This window comes from Oryx dammah, unplaced genomic scaffold, assembly GCF_014754425.2.
Source record: "Oryx dammah isolate SB20612 unplaced genomic scaffold, SCBI_Odam_1.1 HiC_scaffold_29, whole genome shotgun sequence".
NCBI classification, from domain to species: domain Eukaryota; kingdom Metazoa; phylum Chordata; class Mammalia; order Artiodactyla; family Bovidae; genus Oryx; species Oryx dammah.
In genome coordinates, this window is record NW_024070213.1 from 20,653,384 (window position 1) to 20,678,701 (window position 25,318).

Here is a 25,318-nt window from a genome sequence, read left to right on the forward strand (position 1 = left end):
AGAAAAGCATATAATGTCATATTGAAGAATTTCCCCAGAGTTGGTAAAATAAGCACTGAGATAACCTTGCATGCTTATTACTATGATACCCTGTAAACTTGGAGCCTTAGCGTGGTTCATGTCTCAGATTTTCCAGAGAGCCAGGTTTTTACTCAAAACCTGGTTGCAGGATTTCCCTGGTGGTTCATGGTTAAGAGTCTGCCTTCCAATGCAGGGGGTCTTCCCTTGTGGCTCAGGTGGTAAAGAATCCACCTGCAGTGTGGGAGACCTGGGTTTGATCCCTGGGTTGGGAAGATCCCCTGGAAAAGGGAAAGGCTACCCACTCCAGTATTCTGGCCTGGAGAATTCCATGGACTGTGTAGTCCATGGGCTCGCAAAAGTCAGACATGACTGAGCAACTTTCACTTTTTCCAACACAACGGATGCAGTTTCAAGCCCTGGTCGGAAAACTAAGATCCCACATGCTGCAGAGCAGCTAAGACCGAGATAGCTAAATAAATGAATTAAAAAAAAAAATAAAAAAACTGGTTGCACAGCAGTTCTCACTGTTACAGTTCAGCACATTATAAGAATCCTTTATGGAGGTAAAAAATGTATAAAGAGCATTGTGGAGGGTGACCAGTTTTCTTCTGTGTTTGCCTAGTGTGCTGTATAATTAAATGAGTAGATAAAGTCTATACGAAGTAAAGTCTTACACAATATCAAACAAAAAACGTGATTTTTTGAAAGGTTTTGCCTATGTGACTTTTTTTTGTGTTTATAACATTACAAATGTTCTGCCTTCAACCTTCTCAGCTCATGCTGCTGCTGCTAGATTCCTCAAAACAAAAGGGTTCATTAGGAATCACCCCTTATCTCTCTTCCTGGCACAGAGAAGGCTTTCAGTAAATACATGCCCGATGAATGAGCCAGTTGGTGAGTCATCATTTATCACACAGTCGATTAATGGAAGTGTAATTGTTGTCTCCTATAATTTAATAGGATTTTGTTTTTTAACTTGGGATTTTTCTCTGTCACCAGGATGCCAGCTTTTGAGAAGAAGGAACATCTGGGTTTATGTCTGAGGTCGTTTTTAGGTTTAGTAACTGTACCCTTTTTTTTTAAAACCATACTGGGACAATAGTAAGCATACAGCCAAACTCATTCCATGATTTCACTATTAGAAGTGAATAACAACAACAACAAATGTTATGTATAACTTAATCAGAAAAATTTATTGGAAAGATAGTAAATCATTGGCTCAACTGGAGAAAGGGGGGAAAAAAAAAAAAGGCTGAGTCTGAGGTAGGCTGTGCAGCCAGGATTTCAGCCAGAATCATACCCCAGGGACAGTCCTCTTAGAATGCCACTGTGGCATGGCTGCCACTGGACATGGGAATTTCTGAGGCTGATGGTACCTCCATGAATACTTGCTCACCGTCCTGGAAAATCAGTCTCTTCAGATTCAAACACCCAAGCGAGTACATCTGATTGGTCCAGGCTGTGTTCCAGGGAACAGGTAAAAAGCCCTGCCAATGTTGGGATTTCCCCAAGCGGAAGGTGTTTGTGGATGTTGAGCAGACAAAAGGATCCTAGTATAAGATTGTAAATTATTGCAAAGCAGTGGATTTTGTTTTATGTCCTGTGGACACTATTCACAGCAAAGTTAAGGGGGTTCACATGTGTATTCCCCGGGCCAGCATGCAGACTGTCAGTAGACTGTCTTCTCTGTTGGGGCTCCTCCACTCTCATGTATGAGGCGTTAGCAAATTAGATCCCAACGAGCTTTTGTTTCCGTGTTCCCTGGTGTGCCGAGAAGCTGGCCTCTACCAGGAAACAAAGGCAAAGCCTGACTGCAAGACATAAATAGAGACACGGACGCAGAGAACAAACATGTGGACACCTAGGGAGGAAGAGGAGGTAGGGTGAATTAGGAAATTGGGATTGACATGTATACACTTACATTTATGCTATGTATAAAATAGATAACTAACAAGAACCTACTGTACAGCACAGGGAGCTCTACTCCATGCTCTGTGGTGACCTAAATGGGGAGGGAATCCAAAAAAGAGGAGATATATGTGTACATACAGCTGATCACTTGGCTGTACAGTAGAAACCAACACAGCATTGTAAAGCAACTATACTCCAAAAAAAAAAAATTAAAAAAAAAAAAGATGGGCCTGGTGGTTTAACACAGGCAACTCTGTGGAAGTGTTTATTATACTTTTTTTAAAAATGGCTTTTAATAATTTCTGATCCATACCAGTGAGTCTGGAGCTGTGAAGGACTTCAAAGATGACATTTTTTCACCTTATCACCCAAGTCACAGATGTGTCTCCAGCGTCCCAGGTAGAGCAAAACTCTCGCCGTCTACCTGGATGTATTCAGCAAGGTGCACATCCCCCCAGCCCTTTTCCATCCTATTCTTGGAGATCTCTAGGTGGGATAAAGCTTTTCTGAAATTGTCTGTGAAATTCCTTGAAATTCATTGTCCCTTCACTCTTTGCTAGTCTTTGGTGCTAGTCTTGTAGTCTTTCATCTTGTAGGACCAAATGGGACATGTTCCATCTGCATTAATTCTAGAAACAGACAAAATTTTAGAATCAGATGTGGATTTGATTCCCCTTTTTGCCATTTACCAGCTGGGTAAATTTTAGGCAAATATGTAATCTGATTTTTTTCTTTTAAAAATGTTATTGAAGTATAGTTGACTCACAATGTTGTGTTAGTTTCAGGGGTACAGCAAAGTGAGTCAGTTATACATATAAGCATTCTTTTTCAGATTTTTTTCTTATAGGTTATTACAGAATGTTGAGTAGAATTCACTGTGCTATACCATAGGTCCTTGTTTGTTTTCTACTTTATGTATAGTAGTGTGTGTATGTTAACCCCAAGATCCTAATTTATACCCCTCACCACATTTCCCGTTTGGAAACCAAAAGCTTGTTTTCAAAATCTGTGAGCCTGTTTCTGTTTTGTAAATAAGTTGATTTATATCTTTTTTGAAAAATTCGATTCCACCTGTGAGTGATATTATATGGCAATTGCATTTCTCTGACTTCCTTCACTTAGAATGGTGAAGTGAGGTCCATCTGTGTTGCTGCAGATGGCATTATTTTCTTCCTTTTTATGGCTGAGTAATATTCCATTCTGCGTACGTATCACCTCTGCTTTATCCACTCCTCTGTTGATGGACATGTTGTTTGCTTCCATGTCCCGGCTATTGTAAATAGTGCTTCAGTGAACATTGGAGCACATGTATCTTATTGAATTATGGCTTTCTCTGGATGTATGCCCAGGAGTGGGATCAGTAGCTCTGTTTTAGTGTTTTAAGGAACTTCCATACTGTTTTTCATATAGTCTCTTCAATAAGTGGTGCTAGGAAAACTGGGTAGCTACATGTAAAATAATTAAATTAGAACACACTCTAACACCATATACAAAATAAGAATGTAATCTTTTTTGAAATGTTTCCTCGCTGGTAAAATAAGAAACTTAATACTGACTTTTGCAGGGATTAAAATATAATAGGATCTTACCCTGTGCCTGGTCTTCAGCAGATCTTTGATAGATGCTTAGCATGCTCCTTATTATTGATCATATATTTGAAGATGATTCTCTTGACCCTTCAGGCCTGTTTGCTGTGTTAAACCTCTTTTCGTTTGAAAGGAACCTTCCCAAGTAGCCTATCATTCTCTTCTGCCTCCCAAGCTTGCTTCCGTCCCTGTTCTCCCAACTTTACTAATGTTTGTGTGACAGTGTGGTCTGCACACTCTTTGGTTTAATGGAATGGGACTCTTATATCTTCTAGAAGTATCTTTCTTCCAGTAGGTGCAAACTAATTGTTGAATGAGTAAACATGCAATTATTTTATCAATGTGATGTCAAGTTATGTTAGCACTTTAGTATCTATGTTATACTCACACTGATCTTTTTGATTTGACATATAGCCAAAAGTCAGAATTCCCCTCTCTCAAGCTTTTATGGGTCTTTTTTTCTTTTTAAGTTAAATATTTGCGTTTACTTGTAATCCTATTAAATTTGATTTAAATTGGCTGAGGTAATTTTGATCTTATGTCTTCATCCCTGTCTAGAATTGCTTCTTTTTTGCTTTAGATGATTATTCCCTGTAGGTCTTTATGTTAATTGTTTGGAAGCAAAAAAGATTGAATGGGATGGGATCAGTGAAAGAACCCTGTGGCATGCCGCTGGAGACTGCCTTCCAGGTAGGCACCGACGATCTTTATCATTAACAAGCATATTGTGGTAATGTAGTGTTTTATGGCATATACATCTCTTTTTATATACCATGTACCATATATGCCATAAATGACATATTGTCATTTTTGCCAGTATGTACAGTGGTACTACATTTCAGTTTAACCCATCAGAAAATGTCAAGACAAACTGTCAGTATTTGCTGAAGTCAAAATGTACTTTTTGGCACTCTTGGAAAATCTTTCCCAAGTACCCCCCTTTTTGCTTTGCTAATCTCATGGTGAACCTAAAACCTTATAGTTAGGCTTACAGGAAAAAATCTTGGGTCAGAGATAATAATCAGATGGCTAGTCAATTTATATACGCTCTGTGCTTTCAGCAGAGAGAAAGAAGAATTGTAGTTTTGTGTGAGCAGAGTTTTTAAGCTGGAAAAACAGCTAGAACATATCTGAAATCCACTGAGAGAAAGTGTCTTGTACTCTTTTACTCGTGACCGTGTGTATATTTGTGTTTTCTACCCCATTGAAAACTTGTGGGGTTTTATATTTTATTTTTCATCTTAAAATTGACTCTAGAATGTTCAGTAATGTCATGAAAAAATGGACTTGAGGATCACTGGGAAAGGCTTGGAACAATTCATTATGTAGATGTTTATGGTAACAGGTTCAGGAGGAGACAGCCTTTCTCGCTTAATGTGCTGTTTCTCTCTTTTCAGAACATTCTCCAAAAATTAACTTGTAACTATGACATCAAAGAATATGTCCCCTTACTGTATAGCTCAGGGAACTCTACTCAGTGCCCTGTGGTGACCTAAACAAGAAAGAAGTCAAAAAAGGGGAGGATATATGTATACATATAACTGGTTCACTGTGCTGTGAGGCAGAAACTAATACAACATTGTAAAACAACTATACTCCAATACAATTAAAAAAATCATCAATGTCCCACTGAGGCATATTATGGGATGTTTCACCCTCAGCCCCAAGAGAGCCATTGGCACTGTGGGGCCCAAGCCCATCCACTTGACAGGGCAAAAGTAGGAACTTGTAGGAGTAGATGGTTATATCTGATTTAACAGGAAGAACGTAAGAGCAGGAAGAAGAAAACTTGAATTTTAATCCTGACTCTTAGAGAATTAGCTCTGTGATATTTGTCCAACTCAGCTTCGCCTCTTTGTCTTAAGCAGGAATTTTTATCCCACAGAGTTGATTCAAATGAAACTTACAAAACTGTATTTCAAGTTGTAAAGCAAAATCAAACAGAAGCATTTTCAGCATTGTTTTAAATTATTTTCACATAGAATGACTAACTAAATGTCTGTTGGAAGAACAACAACAACAACAAAAATGCCACCTTGGCTTGTATGTGTATAAAATGGTATATAGGATAACCTCAGGAGTACTGATGCAAGAAATGGAATTAAAGTATTTCCAGTGTGTAAGAAAAATATGGGAAGTGTACATATATGTAAAATAAAAACTGCAAATCTATTGACTCACTGAAGAAGGAGGTAGGAACTAGTTTTTAAAAGGCTAAGGGTATGTCATTCTAAGGAGTTTAGATTTAACCCTGACAGCCAGGGAATTTAAAGAGGGGAGAGGGACTACCCTGGTAGTCCAGTAGTTAAGACTGTGCTTCCAATGCAGGGGTGCAGGTTCAATCCCTGATTGGGGAACTAAGATCCCACATGCCTCACATCACAGAATAAAGGAATGGCCAGATTCATGTTTAAAAGCTTTCATAGGCAGTAACACCGAGGATGGAATGAGATAAGAAGCTATGTATATGAAATGAATTTGAGTCAGTTCTAGTGAGGCAGATGAACCTTGAACCTGTTGTACAGAGTAAGTCGGAAAGACAAAATATTGTATATTAATGTATATGTATGGAATCTAGAATAATGATGCTGATGACCCTATTTGCAGGGCAGGAACAGAGACACAAACATAGAGAGCAGACTTAGGGACAGAGTAGGGGAAGGATGGGACAATTGAGAGAGTAACAGTGAAACTTGTACACTACTGTATGTAAAACAGATTGCTAGAGGAAAACTGCTGGGTAACACAGGGAGCTCAACTCTGCTCTGATTACCTAGAGGCGTGGGATGGAGTAAGGGCTGGGAGGTGGGAGGGAGGTTTGGGAGAGAGGGTATATGTATACTCATGGTATACTAATGGCTGATTCATGTTGTTGTATGGCAGAAACCAACACAGTGTTGTAAAGCAATTATCCTCCAATTAAAAAAAATTTTTTAATAAAGCACACACACACACAAAGATGTAGATGAGAAAAAATGCAAGTTCAAACTGAAATAACATTGAGTAGGAGGGATGTTGTGAATATACTCAAGTGATATTGTGTGTTCAGTGAGGCAGGTTCGGAGACAGATCAGATGAGGAGGGTAAGGGAAAGAAGCTGAAAAGATGACTCTTTGGGGAGCCCATTATCTTGGGCGGCAAGATGTGAAGGAAGCTGTTGCCGAGAGGGGCTCCGCAAGAGGCGGGAGGGAGATCACAGACCAATGCGAGAGAATTTTGGGAGGGAGAGAATGATCCCGCAGAGCCATACGCCGTGGGGAAGTGCGGTGAGAGGAGGACTGAAGATGCCCTTGACTTTTACAAGCAAGGAAGTCATCAGGGACCCAGGAAAAAACAATTGTTGAAGTGAGGAGAGGTGGGTAGAAACCTTATTTCTGTGGTTAGTGTGGATAAAAGTGATTATAGGTGTCTCTTTGATAGACTGTGAGTTGGAATCCATAAGCTAGAAGCCAGAGGGCAGCAGTGGTTGAAAAGAGTTTTGATTTTTTTTCTTTAAAAAAAAAAAAGTCTATAGGGGGAGTATAGTTGATTTACACTGTTCTGTTAGTTTCAGGTGTACAGCAAGGTGAATCCGTTTTACATATATATATATATATATATATATATCTCCACTCTATTTTAGATCCTTTCTCCATGTAAGTCATTACAGAGTACCGAGTAGAGGGCCCTGTGCTGTGCGGCAGGTTCTCATTAGTTGTCTGTTTTATATATAGTAGCGTGTATACGTCAGTCCCAATCTCCTAATTTATCCCTCTTCCCCCTGGGAACCATAGGTTTGTTTTCTACATCTGTAACACGATTTCTGTTTTGTAGATAAGTTCATTTGTAGCGTTTCTTTTTAGATTCCACATATAAGCGATATGTGGTATTTGTCTTCCTCTGTCTGACTTAGTTCACTCAGTATGATAATCTCTAGGCCTATCCACGTTGCTGCAGATGACATTGTTTTGTTCTTTGTTATGGCTTTGTACATATCTGTGTATCCCAGCTTTTTAATCTCCTGATAGGTTTCCATGTCCTGGCTGTGGTGAACAGTGCTGCAGTGAACATGGGGGTGCATGTATCTTTTCGAATCACAGTTTTCTGTAGATAATATGCCCAGGAATGGGATTGCTGGATCACATGGTAGTTCTGTTTTTAGTTTTTTAAAGAACCTCTGTGCTATTCTCCATAGCAGCTGTACCAATTTACAGTCCTACCAAAGGTGTAGGAGGGTTTCCTTAATGTTTTCTTTGTGTAACAGAAGATATTTGGCCGTGAAGAATTGTTGGTGAGAGCTGAAAATATGGGAGAAATAGGTGATTTATGGAACTGGGTCTTGCAGAAGTGGGAAAAAGGGTAAGATACAAATTAAAAATGGAGGTAGGTACTCTTTAGTGTTCAATAGGCGGAATAGCTATTCATTCCACTGGAACTAGAAGAAAAGCGGGTATAAATATAGGATAATTGTTTGAATGAGAGCAGGCTTGATAATTGATGGGAATTCCCCACAAAAATTCCTTTTTTTTTTTTTTCCCCCTGAGAAGATTGGATGGAGGGGGTGGTGGTGAAGGAGATGGGAGAGTGGCTGATGGTTCAGGGTCCTGGCACTGAGTCCCAGTGGGAGAGCATGGCTTTGTATTGGTGCCAGTCTGTCTGTCTGTGTGGTCTTCCCTGTGCTGTTCAACAGCATGGTGTTGGAGGGGAGGCAGGACATGGTGAAACCCAGGCTGTCAGTAAATACAGAGCAGCAGCCACAGGAGAGGCAGCAGCTAACAATACAGAGAAGTGAGGAAGGGAGCAGTGTGCTTTCCCAGGTAAATGGGTTCCAAGTGCAGAGAGCAGCAAAGGCCTTGAGGAGGGAGTATGCTCGGTGTATTAAAAGGAGAGCAAGGAAACAGGTGTGTCTGAAGTGATATGTGGCAGGTGAGGGATGGGAGTTTGGAAAGCAGGCTGGGAGGAGGGGGTGGGGGGTATGGGAGGACCCTCTGGGCCATTATAATGGGTTTGGCTTTCACTTTGCCAATGAGAATTTTAAGCAGAGGACTGACATACGCTAAGTCCCCTATGAAGCAACCTTCAAAGATGTGGACTTCTGAAGACGGGAGCATACGCTGTTATGTCCAGTCACGTCGATTAGTTCGTGCGTCTGGGGTGCGTCATCACATGTGTGCATCCTCTACAAGTGGTTGTGCTTTTGTGTACTGTACAGGACTGTATACAGTACAGTAGCACAGTATCTTTTAAAATTAATTTTATTTTTGGCTGTGCTGGGTCTTCGTTACCGTGCAGGCTTTCTCCAGTTGCAGTGAGCAGGGGCTGCTCTCTAGTTGCTGCATGCAAGCCGCTCACTGTGACAGCAGAGCAGGAGCTCTAGGGGGCACGAGCTTCAGTAGTTGTGGCACGTGGACTTAGTTGCCCTTTGGTATATGGGGTCTTCCTGGACCAGGGACCGAACCTGTGTCCCCTGCGTTGACAGGCGGATTCTTAACCACTGGACCACCAGGGAAGTCCAGTAGCGAAGTATCCTTATTTCAAGTCCAGGATATCTGGAAGCAAGAATAAAAGCAGCAGTGATTTAACTTCTCAAGGTACTGAAAATGTTTTCTTTATTTTTTGTTTGTTTTCTCTGTATTATTTGTGTGAAAAGTATTGTAACCCTATTACAGTACAGTACTGTATAACCAATTATGTTAGTTGGGGACCAAAGCTAACTTTGTCGAACTTAAGAACATGTTCTCAGAATTGGAACTCATTCATATGTAGGAAAGAAAAGTGAAGTCGCTCAGTCGTGTCCGACTCTTTGCGACCCCATGGACTGTAGCCTACCAAGTTCCTCCACCCATGGGATTTTCCAGGCAGGAATACTGGAGCGGGTTGCCATTTCCTTTTCCAAGTGACCTTCCCGACCCAGGGATTGAACCCAGGTCTCCCGCATTGTAGGCAGACGCTTTATCATCTGAGCCACCAGGGAAGTCCATCGGCAGGTTGGTATAAACCCCCGACAGGGTTCCTGCCATTAGCCGTATGAGGTGACCGTGGAACTACAGAGCAGGGCTCCTCACTTGCTTCATGCAGAGCGTGTCATTCATTCACACAAGCACACTGCAGAGTTAGTAAAGTACAACAGAAAACTTGTTCAGTAGGAGAACAAAGAGCTAGAGCTCATATGTAGGGGACTTACTGTATTCTGACTTAGATTTTTAAAGGGTGATTCTCGCTGCTGCGGGGATAAGAGGAAGATTGGAGTGTTGAAAGCAGAGAGGCCCCTTAGGAGCTGGTGAACATTAAGTCTGGAAAGACATGATGGAAGGTCAGACCAAACATGTCCTACCTCAGGGCCTTTGCACTTTCCATTCTCTGTGTCTGGGCTGCTCTTCTCCCCCATAGTCCCACGGTCCACACCCTCCCCACCTTCAGATGAATGCGTAAATGTGAGGTCTTCATAGCAGCCCCTACCCCTTCACATACGCAGTACCACCTCCACCATTGTCATTCAGGGCTAATGGCAACACTAATATTAGTTTTCCTTACTGTAGCTCCCATTTTGAAAAGGTGTGGTACATCAAGCTTCACATACCTTCCTCTGCAGAGTAGAAGAAGGCCATGAAACCACAGGGCTGGTTTCTTGGCTCCTCGTGTAGCAAACAGCCTTGCATTCGGCTGGCGCCAGTCTTTGCATCTTTTTTTAGCCCCGTCGCTCACACTCTTCACAGTCTTCCAGCTTAAACTCTTGAGTAACTCTGGACATTGGAGTTAGCTGGGAACTTGAGAACCAGATGAAGGATACTGCCAATAGCATGCCTTATGTGCTTGGCATCTAATTTTGGCACTTGTTTTAGCAGGTTTGATTGCATAATTCAGCCATTGGCTACAAAAAGTGACCACATATCCAGGGGGAAAGGAAGATTTGGAAGCACAGGATGCAGAGGATGTGCTGAGATTCTTGTTTTTTAAAATGTACCTGCATATCCAATACTCTTGGGATTATTCCAGATCTTACACATCAGCCATCACTTTCTTTGGGGAATATGGTGTGCTGCTGTTATTCATGGTCCTTTCTATGAAGTCTCCATTTTTATTATATCTTTTGTGCCTGAATCCCATGTTTTGCAATAGTTTCTCTCCTACAAAATCTGCATCAATTAAGTACAACTTAATTTGTTTCCCCACTTTTCCCTAATTAAAGACATGCTATATAAACTGCTATTTAGGACGTCTGATAAATATGAAATAACTGAAAATAGCACATGTAATTGACACCATTCCAAAATAAAGCAAGCAATTTTCAGATTTAGTCCTTATATTCTCATTGTGCATCAATAATAGGATTTCTAACATATGTACATGTCAGATGTATACATACACACACACACACACACATATATAGGGGAGATACTATTTTCATGATTTATTTTACTTTCATTTAAATTTCACCTTTAAATACTGAGTATAAGTATATGCTGGCCTTGTTTTCACATATTTGAAGTAAAGATAAATGGACAGCTTTAAAGGAGCACTGTATTGAATATGGCACAGTATGTTAAACAATTAAATAATCTAAGGGATGGTATAACTCTGTATCCTTTTACACATTTAGTGGCACAAGAAAACCATAGGGACAAGACAGCAATTGGAGAGGAAACCCATTTGGGACTGAAATGAGAGCCGTTGGTTGCTGACAGAATCTCCCCTTGACTTCAGAATCGAGACAGACTAAGAAGTCTGTCATTATACAGAAACCACTGGATTCCTGGTTGGCAGGATGAACAGTGGCATCAGGAGAGATGATAAGAAATTGGCTCATGACAGTTGGGGTTGTGGGGGCCAGTCTGAAGTAAACAGGGTGGGCAGGAGGCTGGAAATCGAGTTGAGTGTTGGCTGCTGCGGGCCAGGAGCTGGAGATCGGAACCAGAGGTTGGAAGCTGAGTCTAGAGGTGGAGTGATTAATGCATTCTCTGAGAATCCTGTTTCCCAGATAAGTTCCTAGGATGCTTTCCTTAAACAGGGGGATTTCTGTATTTTTGAATGCACAAAGATGATGTTTCTTAAAACCCTCAGCTCATTTCTAGGGGAGAGATTTTTATGGTTGTTTTGGTTTTATTTCTTAAAAATATTTGTTTATTTGGCTGCATCAGGTCTTCGTTGCATCATTTGGGTTCTTTCGTTGCGTTGCATGGACTCTCTAGTTGTGGCATGCGTGCGCCAGAGCTGGGGCTCAGTAGTTACAGCACATGGGCTTAGTTGCTCCGCAGCATGTGGAATCTTCGTTCCCCGACCAGGGACTGAACCCACGTCCCCTGCATTGCAAGGCAGATTCTTAACCACTGAACCACCACCTGAATATTTACATCACTAATAAGTACCTGCATAATTGATACTGTTGCCAGTACTTAGATGCTGAAATTACCAACAGAGGTTGCTGGAGGAGACCTTAAGTCCCGTTGTGACCCCCAGACCCCAAAGAGTCTGAAAAGAGTAAGGAGGAGTATGTTCACGAGTCAAATTTAATATTCCATATGCCCCATGGTAATTCTATATTTGAGGACAATATTGTAAGGTTGGTTAAACCAGGGAAGCCCAAGATCGCTTGCTTTTGGCTGAAGTTACAGACGTGAGAGTAAAATCAGTTATTCCTTGTAACTGTTCTTGGGGAAGAAAAATCTTTCAAAAACAGTGCCTGTAGCTACACTGTGCAGTAACAGTTAGCCACTGGCCACATATGGCTGTTGAGCACTTAAAACACAGCTAATCCTTCTTGAGCTCTGCTCTTAAGTATAAATGTACTCCAGGCTTCAAAAATTCAGTATAAAAACCTTACGGATCTCATTACTCTTCATACTGGTTACATGTTTAAATGATAATATTTTACATGTTGTTGTTCAGTCGCTCAGTTGCATCCAACTCTTTGAGACCCCATGGACTGTAGCCCACCAGACTCCTCTGTCCATGGAATTTACCAGCAAGAATATTAGAGCAGGTTGTCATTTCCTGCACCAAGGGATCTTCTCAAGCAAGGGGTTGAACCCACATCTCCTGAATTAGCAGGTGGATTCTTTACCACTGAGCTACCTGGGAAGCCTATTTTATATATAGTTTGAGTTAAATGAAATATTTTATTAAAGGTAATTTCAACTGTTTCTTATTCTTTTTACCATGGGGACTAAAACAATGAAAATCACATTATCTGGTTCATGTTATATTTCTATCAGATGATAGTGCCTGTCAACAGTGAGAGATTTCTGGGTGGTGAAAAGGCTGGGACAGGTTCATTTTGCCCACAAACAAAGATCAGAGAGGTTAGACCACTTGCTCAAGATCACACAGCGAATTGGGAGCTAAGTTAGGATTAAGCCAGTATGTTTTCTATTACCCCAAACAGCCTCAAGAATCACAGCGATTTGTTTCGCTGGTAAAATGGCTGCTTTGAGTAAAAGCCAAGACTCTTGTATATAGATTGCTAGCAGTTTCCTGAAGCACAAGCCCTCAGTTCTGTCCTCCACTATCAAATACAACCAAAAACAAAGAGAGAAAAAAGCTTCCTCTTAAAGGACCCAGGGAGAAATCCCAGTTTTCCTTCTTGAGTAGATTTCTTTCACACCAGCATCCTGGAATGGAACATTAATTACTGAAGAAAACCGCAGTAAGAAAACACTGACCAGGAGTCCAGCCTTCCATTCATCATGCTTTCCCCTTCAACACAGCAAGAGTCGTTTCAACAAATAGCCATTAAGAGATTAAGGCCGACCAGGAATAAAATGTTTTGGTCCCCAGGCAGCTCATTTGACCTCATTTTCTCAGAATTAGGGCCCCCAACGGTATGTGTTTAGCATGAGGCTATGTTAATTCTACATCGTGTTACTCTGAAAAGCTTTTAAATATATTTCTAAAAATACTGAACTAATAAGACTTTAATGTGGCTAATAATCTTGGTAATATCTTGCCCACAAATGGGGTCTTTTTTTCCCCCTCCATGGTGTGTAACCAAACCCAATAATTCTGTCATTTAAAAAAAATTGTAAAAAGTGATCTATGAAAGTGTAGCAACGTTATGGGCATGTGTGGATTGTCATTGGATGAAAGGAAGCCTAGCGTCTTGTGTGGTTGGCCCTGGGTCCCTCCTCCCCAAAGCCATCATCACTTCTTCTCTGAGAATCTTGATTCTTCTGGTTATCAATGTTGTTATGTAGGGAGTTTAAACAGGTAACAATTCTACAACGTTAGTTACAAAAACCTTCCATGACCCTACTCTGTTGTTCCCACTCTTGATTTCCTGCTCATTGGAGGCAAACACTTGTAAATGTTTGAACTGGTTCTTTTGTCATTTACTTCCAATTCTTGAACCATGTGCCACGGTTGCTATGTTTTCATTTTTCACCTCTAGACATTATCTCATGCTCTCCCATCATGGAAGATGACTGTTTATCCTCTTGTCCTCTACTGCAGCCCCTACTATGGAAGCATCCCAGTAATCATAATTTTTGATAGATCAGTATTTAGTGTTTACATCTTGTGATTAGATAAATTTATTTGCATCTGACTCATATACTCTGGTGGCGCAGATAATGAAGCATCTGCCTGCAATGCTAGGGGATCCAGGTTCGACCCCTGGGTTGGGAAGATCCACTGGAGAAGGGAATGGCTACCAACTCCAGTGTTCTTGCCTGGAGAATCCCATGGATAGAGGAACCTGGCAGGCTATATAGTCCATGGGGTCACAAAGAGTCAGAGAGGACACAGCTGAGCGACTAACACTTTCACTTTCATATACTCTATTAAGATGACTTTTCCTGTAACTTTGTTTCCGCTGGGGTTAATAACTATGATGTAGTTACCATTTTAATGTGCATAGTACTTAGCTTTTCATGTGCTTGTTGCTAATTCAGACTCTGCCTCACCTCCTTTTTGGTCATTTGGATGCTCTAGGTGTCACAAAATCTGAAACAGAGCCTCTTAGAGCCTTCCACCTGCTCTGATCTTGGCTTAACTTGGTGCCCAACAGCCATCTGGACCTTTCTTCCCTTTATCTCTTCTTTGAGTCTGATTCAGTTTCCTGAATGCCATGATTTTCTCTGCTTTAGTTTATTCCCTATTTTAACAGAGAACCATTTCCAATAGCTTCCTAGAAGGGAGAGGGTAGCTAGTAAATTTTTTGAGACGTTGACTGTTTGAAAATATCTTTTTTCCCTATCCTTGATCATTTGAGTATACAACTCCAGGCAGGAAATGATTTTTCCTCCAGAATTTTGAAGGCATCGCTCCATCACGTATGGTCCAGTGGCCCTACTGTTGAGATGAGCATGCCCTCCTGACTCTTATTCCTTTGTGTGTAACTATTTTTGTTTGCCTGTTTGTCCTCTGGGAAAATTTTTATCTTCCAGCTTGTAGGATTTCCCTGTCATGTTCCGTGGTGTTGGGTCTGTGTTAATTGTTTCATGTCATTTCAATCTGCCTGTTCATTTCTTTCAATTCTGAGAAATTTCTTCTTCTGCTTTCTTTCCCTGGGACTCCCATTATTAGGGAATTGGTCCTGTAATTGTCTCACCTTTTTTGTTTTCCACCTACTTATATTTTGAGATCTTCTTTGAGAGATCTCTCCACTTTATTTCCTACTACTTCTATTGAATTTTTATTCCTGACATCTTATCTTTAATATACAACTGCATTTTTTTGGTCACTGTTCTGGACGTATTCCTCATTCTAGCATTTTGTCTTTGTTTCAGAGTTGCAATATCTTCTCTTATCAAAACGTAATTACTATTTTCCATCTTCCCTACATTGTCTCTGTTTTCTCCATATTGCCTTTTTCTGTTTGTTGGCTAGCTGGTTTTGTTTTGCTGTCTGCCTTTTATGCTCAAACTTCTAAAACTTCTGGCGATCTCTGCTTGTTTGTCTGCCTTTTATGCTCAAACTTCTGGCGATCTCTGCTTGTTTGCTCATGTTGTCTGCTTGTCCGCTCAGTTGGTGGCACACTGATTGGAAATTCTACATCCATGGTTGGGCTTGTCCATAAGAGTAACCAGGCTGGGCATTTCCTTGAGGTACCTATAGTTTGAATATCTCCAGGTTTTTTATCTTTGGCTGCTCAGATTCCCCAGAGATGAACGATGCTTCCGTAACCATCCTAGAGACCATTTAAGTCCAGCTGCCGACATCCTGGGAGTGCAGTGGGGGAAGGGGTTGGGAGGTCTCAATGGTCAGTGTACACACATTCTTTTAATCCTCCATGTATAAATGTTCAGTTAATTCCACTTTGTCATTTTGGCGTCAACTCTTTGGGATGTATTATATTTTACTGACTCTAGGGCATGAACTTGTAATCTCCTGCCAGGGTAGGGGAGGTGCAGTAATACGATGGTCCAAGATTTCAGATGTAACCCACACCACTAGTTCCAGGCTGCTGCCCTCTACATTGAACTATTTCACAGCTTTCCCGTCTATGACTATATAATTCTGCCTTCCCGGCTCTTCAAAGTAAATTACCATTGGTTCACCTGCTTTCAAGTTTCTGGCTTGTTTTTCTGTTTCATTCTCCACCCTTTCCCCCGTAATTTCTTCCTCTCATCTCCTCTTCCTGGTGTCTTTGTCTTTGTGTCTTCTTAAAAATCTCTTGCTGTTGTTTTAGAGGAGTCTAGGAAAAGAGAGTAGAGCTAAAATTAACCTCTTCAAACTCTGATAAACTGACCATCTCTCTGCCATAGGGAGATTGTCTAAAATATATGTTTCTTATATATGTCAACCTAAACCTTCTCAGGAAGAAACTTCACTGTCAGTTGAAATTATTACTATCAATAATTTTTGTTAAACCTTGACAAGTTCAACTTGTATCACAAATGTTGCTTATGTATAATTTTTGTAAGTTGTTCCTTAAGGGGCAGGTAGTTATCTCTTTGTGTTCCTATGTCCAGTGAATGGAAACAAGTTGTTTCATCTCCTTTGTTATAAGAAATCAAAGGAATAATCTGAGACTGTCCGTTTCTTCCGGGTTGTCCACTTTATTGGCATATAGGTGCTCATAACAGTCTCTCATGATCCTTTGTATTTCTGAATTGCCTATTGTAACCTCTCTTTCTTCATTTCTAGTTTTGTCGATTTGATTCTTCTTCCTTCTTCCTCTGATGAGCCTGGCTAATGGTTTGTCAATTCTGTTTATTTTCTCAAAGAACCAGCTTTTAGTTTCGTTAATCTTTACTATTGTTTCCTTCATTTCTTTTTCATTTATTTCTGCTCTGATCTTTACAATTTCTTTCCTTATACTAACTTTGGGGGTTTTCTGTTCTTCTTTTCCCAGTTGTTTTGGGTCTACAGTTCAAAGGAATAATTTAGATAAAACCCAGTTCTGTTTTTACACCAGTACCTTTTAATTCAATAGAGAAATCAACATGCTAATAACAGACTAGTTAGCTTCTGTAAAGCTCTTAGTACCATGACCACTACATAGCACCATGTCGGTGTTAATCTCTACTGTTATTTCCATACTTGTTAACACTTCTGTGTTTCCCAGCACTTAAACCAAGGTCCTCAGGTCCAGGTGTATAAGAGAGTCACCTGATGAGCTTTTTACAAAGATTCCATTTTCCACCCTGGACCTACTTGATTAGAATCTTCGAGTATGGATTTTAAGCACATAACAAGTTAGAACTCCAGTTTTGGGGAGAAGAAATAAGTGAGACATTTCAAGGACCCCTTTGGAGGAAAGAAGACGTCAGTTCATCATTGATGGCACTTGTCATGTGGTGGGTAGTTCAAGAAGATAGCAAAGGAGTCAGTCCTGAGAGCTGAGACGAGGAACAAAGTACGTATACAAACAAATAAATGTATTTTATATTTATATATTTTTATATATAATATATTTATATACATATATACACATGCATGCAATCATGTATACACACACATGTATGCATACACACACACAGTAAATACATGCACACAGAGCTTGGAAACTGAAGGTTGTGCTTGGCCCTCTTTCTGTTCATAGCATTTATTTATTTTTATTGGATTTTGGGTTTTTTGGCCGCCCTGTGTTGCATGGGGGACCTTAGTTCCCCTGCCAGGGGTTGAACCCGCACCCCCTTCAGTGGAAATACGGGGTGTTAACCACTGGACCACCAGGGAAGCCCCGGCATAGAACAGTTAGATAATGTGTTGCTCTCTTTCTTTATGCTGTTTTGTCCCTTTGTTCAAATCAGGTTTTACCTGGAGAGAGTTAGAGGAGGTTCGTGTGGATAGGCATGCCTTTATTCCTGCTCTCACAGTGGCAGAAGTATTGGCCAGAGTCAGCTAAAGCACTTACTTTAGACAAAATCCACACTCTTGAATGGGAGCCATGTGATTCTGATAGATTACATTTAAATTAATCCTTGTTCAGATTCAGGTCTTATCTGCTAATGGGGTTCAATTTTCATTCATCTACTGTAAGACCAAATAACCCTTATTTGCAGTAAAGGGAGAGAAAAGGAAGGAAATTAAAAAGCATTAGGTTTTATTTCCATCTAAGTGACTCAAAAAGCTCTAAACAGTTATTTTATTTGAGAATTAATAGCAACCCTTTGTTTAACAAAGGCAGTCAGTGTTGGAAAAATAATTTATAGAATAGGAAATAGAATGATAGAATTGTATGTTATATGATTATAGTATAATTGGTAGAAATCCTAGTTGGTGGGGTGGGGGGATGCACTACTAAAGAATAACCAAGTTCACATCTGCTAATACTTTAGGCTGTAAAAATTTTAACATTTGACTCTAAGGAATAATCCTTTAAAATCTATTTTTTTAAAGTATTTTGAAATTCTGCATTCTAGTGTTGGAACAGTAGAGAATAATATCAGAGCTTTTGGTGGGTGAAATAATAATAGCAAACACTCCATGCTGGCTATGTGCCAGGCATTGCCCTGAGCATTGTACATCCATGGGTGGTTCAGTGCTAGAATTCTCGCGGGCCATGCGGGAGGCCCGGGTTCGTTTCCCGGCCCATGCAGCCACAGCGTCCCCTTTTTTGGGCTTCTCATGTGGCTCAACTGGTAAAGAATCTGCCTGCAATGTGGGAGACCTGGGTTCAGTCCCTGGGTTGGGAAGATACCCTGGAGAAGGGAAAGGCTACCCGCTCCAGTACTCTGGCCTGGAGAATTCCATAAGAGTTGGATACGACTGAGCAACTTTTTTTTATTTGACTTCCCTGGTGGCTTAGATGGTAAAGCGTCTGTCTACAATGTGAGAGACCTGGGTTCGATCCCTGGGTCGGGAAGATTCCCTGGAGAAGGAAATGGCAACCCACTCCAGTACTCTTGCCTTGAAAATCCCATGGATAGAGGAGCTTGGTGCAGGCTCCTATCCATGGGGTCGCAAAGAGGCGGAAACGACTGAGCGACTTCACTTTAATTTACCGAATTTTTTTTAAGCTTTTGATTTTCTATTGGTGTTTAGCCAATTAACCATTTTGGAATAGCTTCAGGTGAACAAAAAAGGGACTCAGCAATACATATACATGTATCTATTCTCCCCCAAACTCCTCTCCCATTCAGGCTGTCACATAACATTGAGCAGAGTTCCATGTGCTGTACAGAAGGTCCTTGTTGATTATCCATTTTAAATATAGCAGTGTGTACATGTCCATCCCAAACTCCCTAACTATCCCTTCCCCTCATCCTTGCCCCCTGGCAACCATAAGTTAGTTCTCAAGTCTGTGAGTCTCTTTCTTTTTGTAAATAAGTTCATTTGTATCCTTTCATTTTTAGATTCCACATATAAGGGATGTCATAGCACATTTCTCCTTCTCTGTTTGACTTACTTCACTCAGTAAAACAACCTCTAGGTCCATTAGACGTAGTTTTCTAGACTTCCTTGGGCTGCTCACTCCAGGTGCCTGGTCCAGAGGACATTATGCTCCAGACAGGGCTGGGCAGGACTGTAGAAAGTGTTTTAGAAAAACTCAGAGGAAGCCAATGGATGCCCACTCTTCCTTCTGCATGTCATTTCATAAAAACCAAGTTACTCTCTCAAGGGACTATTAGAACAGGTGACTTCAGAAAACTCGAGGACATTACTCAAGGTCACACAGATGGACAGTGGCAGCTAGGATTCAGTCCAAATCAGATTCCAAAGCCAGCAGCATACCTCCCTGCCTCTGTTAATACCTTCTGCTCTGGTTTGCCACTTGGAAGGTGGGAAAGAAAGCCAGGGATGCATAGCTACCTCAACTTGCAGTTACCTTGTGCGGTTCTGTTTGACTCTTTGGTCGATTTCCCAGGTATCAACCTGGCTGCATGGTAAAGAAAGCCCAGGGAGGAAGGTACCATCCTCCTTTTGTGTCTAGAAGAAATAACCCTCTTTTGCACCAGAGAACTGTGCCCACTACCTCTGGGTTTTTCCTTCTCCCCTTTTCTTTTTTCCTTTATCAAAAAGATATGACTGCTGAGATCATCCCAGAGAGATCTAGAATAAATACCATGAGAAAACGGTCCCTCTGGAAGGCATCTTGTTCTCCCGCTGTTTGTAATTGTGAAAAGCTCAGCAACTGGGCAGCTGGATGGGGATAAATATAGCCCACAGCACTGACGCCCGCTGAATCCTGCTTTCTTAGAAGCACAATGGGAGTCCACGGAAGTCCGGGGAAGGAGCAGTAAAGCCCAGTCAGTCACTCAGCCTCCTTCCCTCCCTCTGCCCCTTTCTCTCTCTCCATCCTAGACCTCAGTGTGGGTGTGCTGGTAGAAGTAGCTCCAAGGTGCACTTAAAATAGCTGTGGGACCTGCATGCTGGCTGAGCTCAAAGACAGAGGAGATGCTGCCTGTAAAGCCAGCCCCTGTCTAATGCTAATGCTCAGGACAATTTTGACCATTCTGGTCCAGGGACTCCAGGAGCACGTTCTTTTCTCTGCTGTGTGGGTACAAGCAAGTTTTATAATGTGAGCTCTGGGTGTTTGGTGCCTGACTGATGCTTGCGTGCTTAGATATCTTATTCTAACCAGACTCAGCTGTCTAAAGCCTCAGAAATTAAAAATAGCCTCCCATTGCTAGCTGTGGAATCGAAGGAGAGATACTCAGTGAGCAGAGAAGTCAGCGTTGCTCAAGGCACCTGATTCTCATACCTGTGGATTTCATTGCACCTATATGTTTAATCGCTCAAGATCATTTTAGCCTTATGAGAAACTGTTGCCCCTTTGTTAGGGCTATGCAGAATAACAGTCATCTCGGATTTGTGGGCATCAGTTTCATTAGGAGTCTGGATGTTGGCAGGAGAGAGCCATTATTTTCCTTGGTGGTTCCCAGAGACAAATGGTACCTTGTTATCTCCTCATGCAGATGTCAGTGGTATTGGCTATTGATGCATACATTTATTTGTTTTCTCTCTCCCATTTGGGAGTAAATACTTCAAAGGAAAGAACCACACGGTCTATGTTCATTGTAACTGCCCACAAAACTTAATTAATCATCTTACACATCTTATCATGTTTTGTGACCATTGAATGGACCAAGGCAATATTTCATTGGTGTTCATGGCACCCCTCTAGAAAATGGCATAAATCCTATGTTATTTGCCTAACCTTCTATTGTTCAAGGTTCTTTGTTCAAGAGTTGTCTAGAGTCTGCATGCGCAGACTGTCTGCATGCACGCGTTTGTGTGTGTGTGTCATTGGATGCAAATTGCATTGGTGCTATTTTTTTCCTTTAATCTCTATGACTGCTTCCTTCAAATTGAACCTCAGAGTGTAATATTTGTAAAAACAAAACAAGAGCAATTAAAGAAGAATATATTTAAAAGATAAATTTAAACATGGATAAAATTGGAGGGGACCCTGATACTGATGTCCAAGAGCTCTGTCCATCCATTGATGGACAGGGTGCCCCAGGGCATGGCCTGCCTTAGGAAACTTCTTGCCTGCAATTCCCCGTCCTTGGAACCAGAGCCCTGTTAGCAGCAGAACACCAGCTGCTCTGGCCTTGGTAGTGACTCATGGAGGAGGGACACTCTCCAGGGAAATCAAGCCACCACATGGGAAGTCTTGGAGCCAGAATGGAACATCTTGAGTTACAGTTGGGAGCCACTGCAGGTTATAGAGTTGACTTCCTAAAGACATTCACTGAGTACAGTGCCTGGCCCATAGTGAGAACCCAGTGATTGCTGGCCAAGATGCAAAGAGGCCCCCACCCTTATCTGTTAGCTCAAATTCAGAAAGCCTAGGAAGATAACACAGTGAACTTGATCTGAGCATCCACAGCAAATCCATCCTTCCAGCTGGTGATGCTCAGATGACCTTGACCACATTCTTCAGATTTTTTCCCCTTTGTCTCTGAGTGAAGACTCCTCTTTACACAAATAAAATGCAGACATCCCAGTCTCCAGTTCAGCTACTGACCTGTATAGAAGGAAGACGTTGCAAATGAAACTCATACAAAAAGGACTGGTTGTGATACATTGGAGTCAAGAGGGTAGATTGAGTTTGAGGCTTTTCTGCCCCGAGCATGAAGGAAAGGAGAAAAGCACATTGAATAAGTCATCTTCTCCTCTTTGGCCAAGATTCACATTCACCTGTTATGATTCATCTTCACAGTGTTACATACCAGCCCCGTGACATTTGTCATTTTCCTTAGCCCTCACAACAACCCACAAGCCAGTTGGTGTTACCCATAGCCTACAGATGGGGAAACAGTCTTGGTAAGCAAGATAGATGACTCGTCTGAGGTCTTCGAGCTAGTAAGTAGCAGAGTAAGAATCTTGACCCATGTCTTCTCGACCCTGCCTGGTGGGGCAGGAATAAAAGTGGAAACAACTGACCAGCTCTCCCAGAGTGACCACAGGCATTATAAGGTCCAGATTGTCTTAAAGGTTCTTATCTATCACTTACCATTTGTTTCCCCTGTATATTAGAGTAAAGTCAGGTACAGTTTATTAATTTGTCTGACTCAGTAAACGCCATTTTTGGTACATCCCCTAATGAAGGGCTTCCCTGGTAGCTCAGCTGGTAAAGAATCCGCTTCCAAAGCGCGAGACCTGGGTTTGATCCCTGGGTTGGGAAGATCCCCTGGAGAAGGGAACAGCTACCCACTCCAGTATTCTGGCCTGGAGAATTCCATGGAGTGTATAGTCCATGGGGTCACAAAGAGCTAGACACGACTGAGCGATTTTCACTAATGAAGCCAATCAGTGCAGTTCAGTTCAGTTCAGTCGCTCAGTTGTGTCCGACTCTTTGCGACCCCATAAATCGCAACACGCCAGGGCTCCCTGTCCATCACCAACTCCCGGAGTTCACTCAGACTCGCATCCATCGAGTCAGTGATGCCATCCAGCCATCTCATCCTCTGTCATCCCCTTCTCCTCCTGCCCCCAATCCCTCCCAGCATCAGAGTCTTTTCCAATGAGTCAACTCTTTGCATGAGGTGGCCAAAGTACTGGAGTTTCAGCTTTAGCATCATTCCTTCCAAAGAGGATCCCCATAAATAACTGTTAGATTAAGAAAAGTACTTACCCTTGGATTTGATCCCTAACGTGGGATAACTGAGATGCACTGTGTGTAAGACATGGTGGAGATGTCCACAGTCAAGGCTGATGGGGCGGGAGACCTGCAGTTAGACACATGTGGTGGGCTTACTCTGTTATAACAACTTTATCGACAGACCATACAGCTGACCTATTTAGAGTTCAGTGGCTGTATATTCACAGAGTTGGATCCCTTAGCATTGAAACAGAGCACTAGCTGTGTATTGTCCATGCCTGGAACCCACCAAGGACACTGAGATTGTGTGTTGACAGGTTTTCTCTCTACAAGCTTCCTTCATCTCTTCTGTTTTAAGGAATTGAACAGCACTGTGGGATAATTCCTTAAAGGAGGGCTTTATCTCCGTCTTTTTAGGATATATTTATTTATTCGTCTACGTCGGCTCTTAGCTGTGGCACGTAAGATCTCCGTAGCATCATGTGGCATCTTTCACTGTGGTGCATGGACTCCAGTTGTGGTGCAAAGGCTCAGTGGTCGCAGCGTACAGGCTTAGTGCAGGCTTAGTTGCTCCACGGCATGTGGGATCTTAATTTCCCAACCAGGGATCAAACCCACGTCCCCTGCATTGTAAGGTGAATGTTTATCCACTGGACCACCAGGGAAGTCCCTCCTCCTTCTTGAGAAGCATTTAGACATCCTTTCTTCAGATCCTCTATCTCCTGTAAAAACCTGGACATCTTTCGTTGGTCTTCCACTGTGATGTTTCCAGCAAATCCAACTCGTGCCATTCATAGGGCTGTTTCTGAGAGCCGGTTCATTCTCTCAGATACTAGTATTTTTAGTCATACAAACACCTAACTCTAGTCTAGGCACTGGAATTGTAGAAATGAAAGATTGTTCTGTTTCAGAAATTCAGTTTCCAGACCTCAGCTGTGCCCACAGAGTCAGGGAAATTGGGAAAGTTTCCATATCAGACCATGGGAGGAAAGTTGGGACTGTCATTGGTGAGCATGGTAGGCAAGCCAACTGTTGGTAGTTGAGATCTGGGGTCTAGCGTTAACTTTGGAAACATGGCTCCAGAAGCAGATAGCAGTTAATGTGTATCCCTCACATTGTATGTTATATCCTTGGAGCTTATTTTGTACCTAATAGTATACTGCTACCCCTATATTACCCTGACCCCTTAGAAGATGCTTTTTTGGTTTGTTTTTAATAAAGGATAGGTTTGGGCCTGGAATCTGGGCAAGTCTGAACTTACAGAGAAAGGGGTTAAGTAAGCCCAGCAAGAAAGATTATAGGGTCATAAGGGCAGACCACCAGGCATCCCACTACAGCTAAAACCCAAGTAAAATAAATAGGGCTGATGTTACACACAGGAGAAAATGGACATCCCAAGACTGCATGGCCTGAGGGAAAGGATTTCAATTCTGTGGGTTTCATAGACTAAAATACAAGATTGCTCGAATGCTTACGACACAATATAGCTTTGGAGAAGGAAGTGGCAACCCACTCCAGTACTCTTGCCTAGAGAATTCCGTGAACAGAGGAGCCTGGTGGGCTGCTGTCCATGGAGTCGCACAGAGTCGGACACGACTGAAGCAACTTAACATGCATGCATGCATTGGAGAAGGAAATGGCAACCCACTCCAGTGTTCTTGCCTGGAGAATCCCAGGGACAGAGGAGCTTGGTGGGCTGCCATCTATGGGGTCACACAGAGTCGGACACGACTGAAGTGACTTAGCAGTACCAGCAGCAAGATAGCTTTGTGTGGTCTGTTGTTTTGTTAATTTATAGTAGAAACAAAAGAATATTCCCCTAGCTTTTCTTACCACACAAAAAGAGTATCTTTACGCTTCAGACTATCTTTCTAACAAATACCTATCAACTATTATGTGTTAGGCACAGTCCTTTGTACTGATTCCAAATGTAAATAAGATGGTTCTTGCCCTCAAAGACCTTGCCTCTGTGGAAGACAGATAACTAGCCAGCAAGTTAAAATATAGGGTGATCAGGGATGCAGTTCATGTCATTGATTCACAGAGGAGAAGCAAGTGCCTTCGGGAAAGAGAACGTGTTTAAGGTGGAATCATGAAGGACTGGTTTCTCCAGTAGGCATATTGAGATGTGAGAGTTGGACTGTAAAGATGCTTGAGTGCTGAAGAATTGATGCTTTTGAACTGTGGTGCTGAAGAAGACTCTTGAGAGTCCCTTGAACTATAAGAAGATCAAACCAGTCAATCCTAAAGGAAATCATTCCTGAATATTCACTGGAAGGACTGATGCTGAAGCTGAAGCTCCAGCACTTTGGCCACCTGATGTGAAGAACTGACTCACTGGAAAAGACCCTAATGCTGGGAAAGACTGAAGGCAGGAGGAGAAGGGGGC

General features: G+C 41.8%; 1 protein-coding gene and 1 long non-coding RNA gene across 3 annotated transcripts in view; one reads left to right on the forward strand and one right to left on the reverse strand.

The window, feature by feature from the left end:
• The window catches only part of ETV6 (ETS variant transcription factor 6), a 285,447-nt gene that overhangs the window by 154,168 nt on the left and 105,961 nt on the right, over positions 1-25,318 (forward strand). The gene's annotated exons all lie outside the window — the stretch shown is intronic.
• On the reverse strand, positions 401-24,273 carry LOC120858855. The gene is made up of 3 exons (XR_005719956.1): positions 24,262-24,273; positions 21,585-21,589; positions 401-490 (listed from the first exon to the last, which is right to left on the reverse strand). It is a non-coding gene; the product is annotated as an uncharacterized LOC120858855 (long non-coding RNA).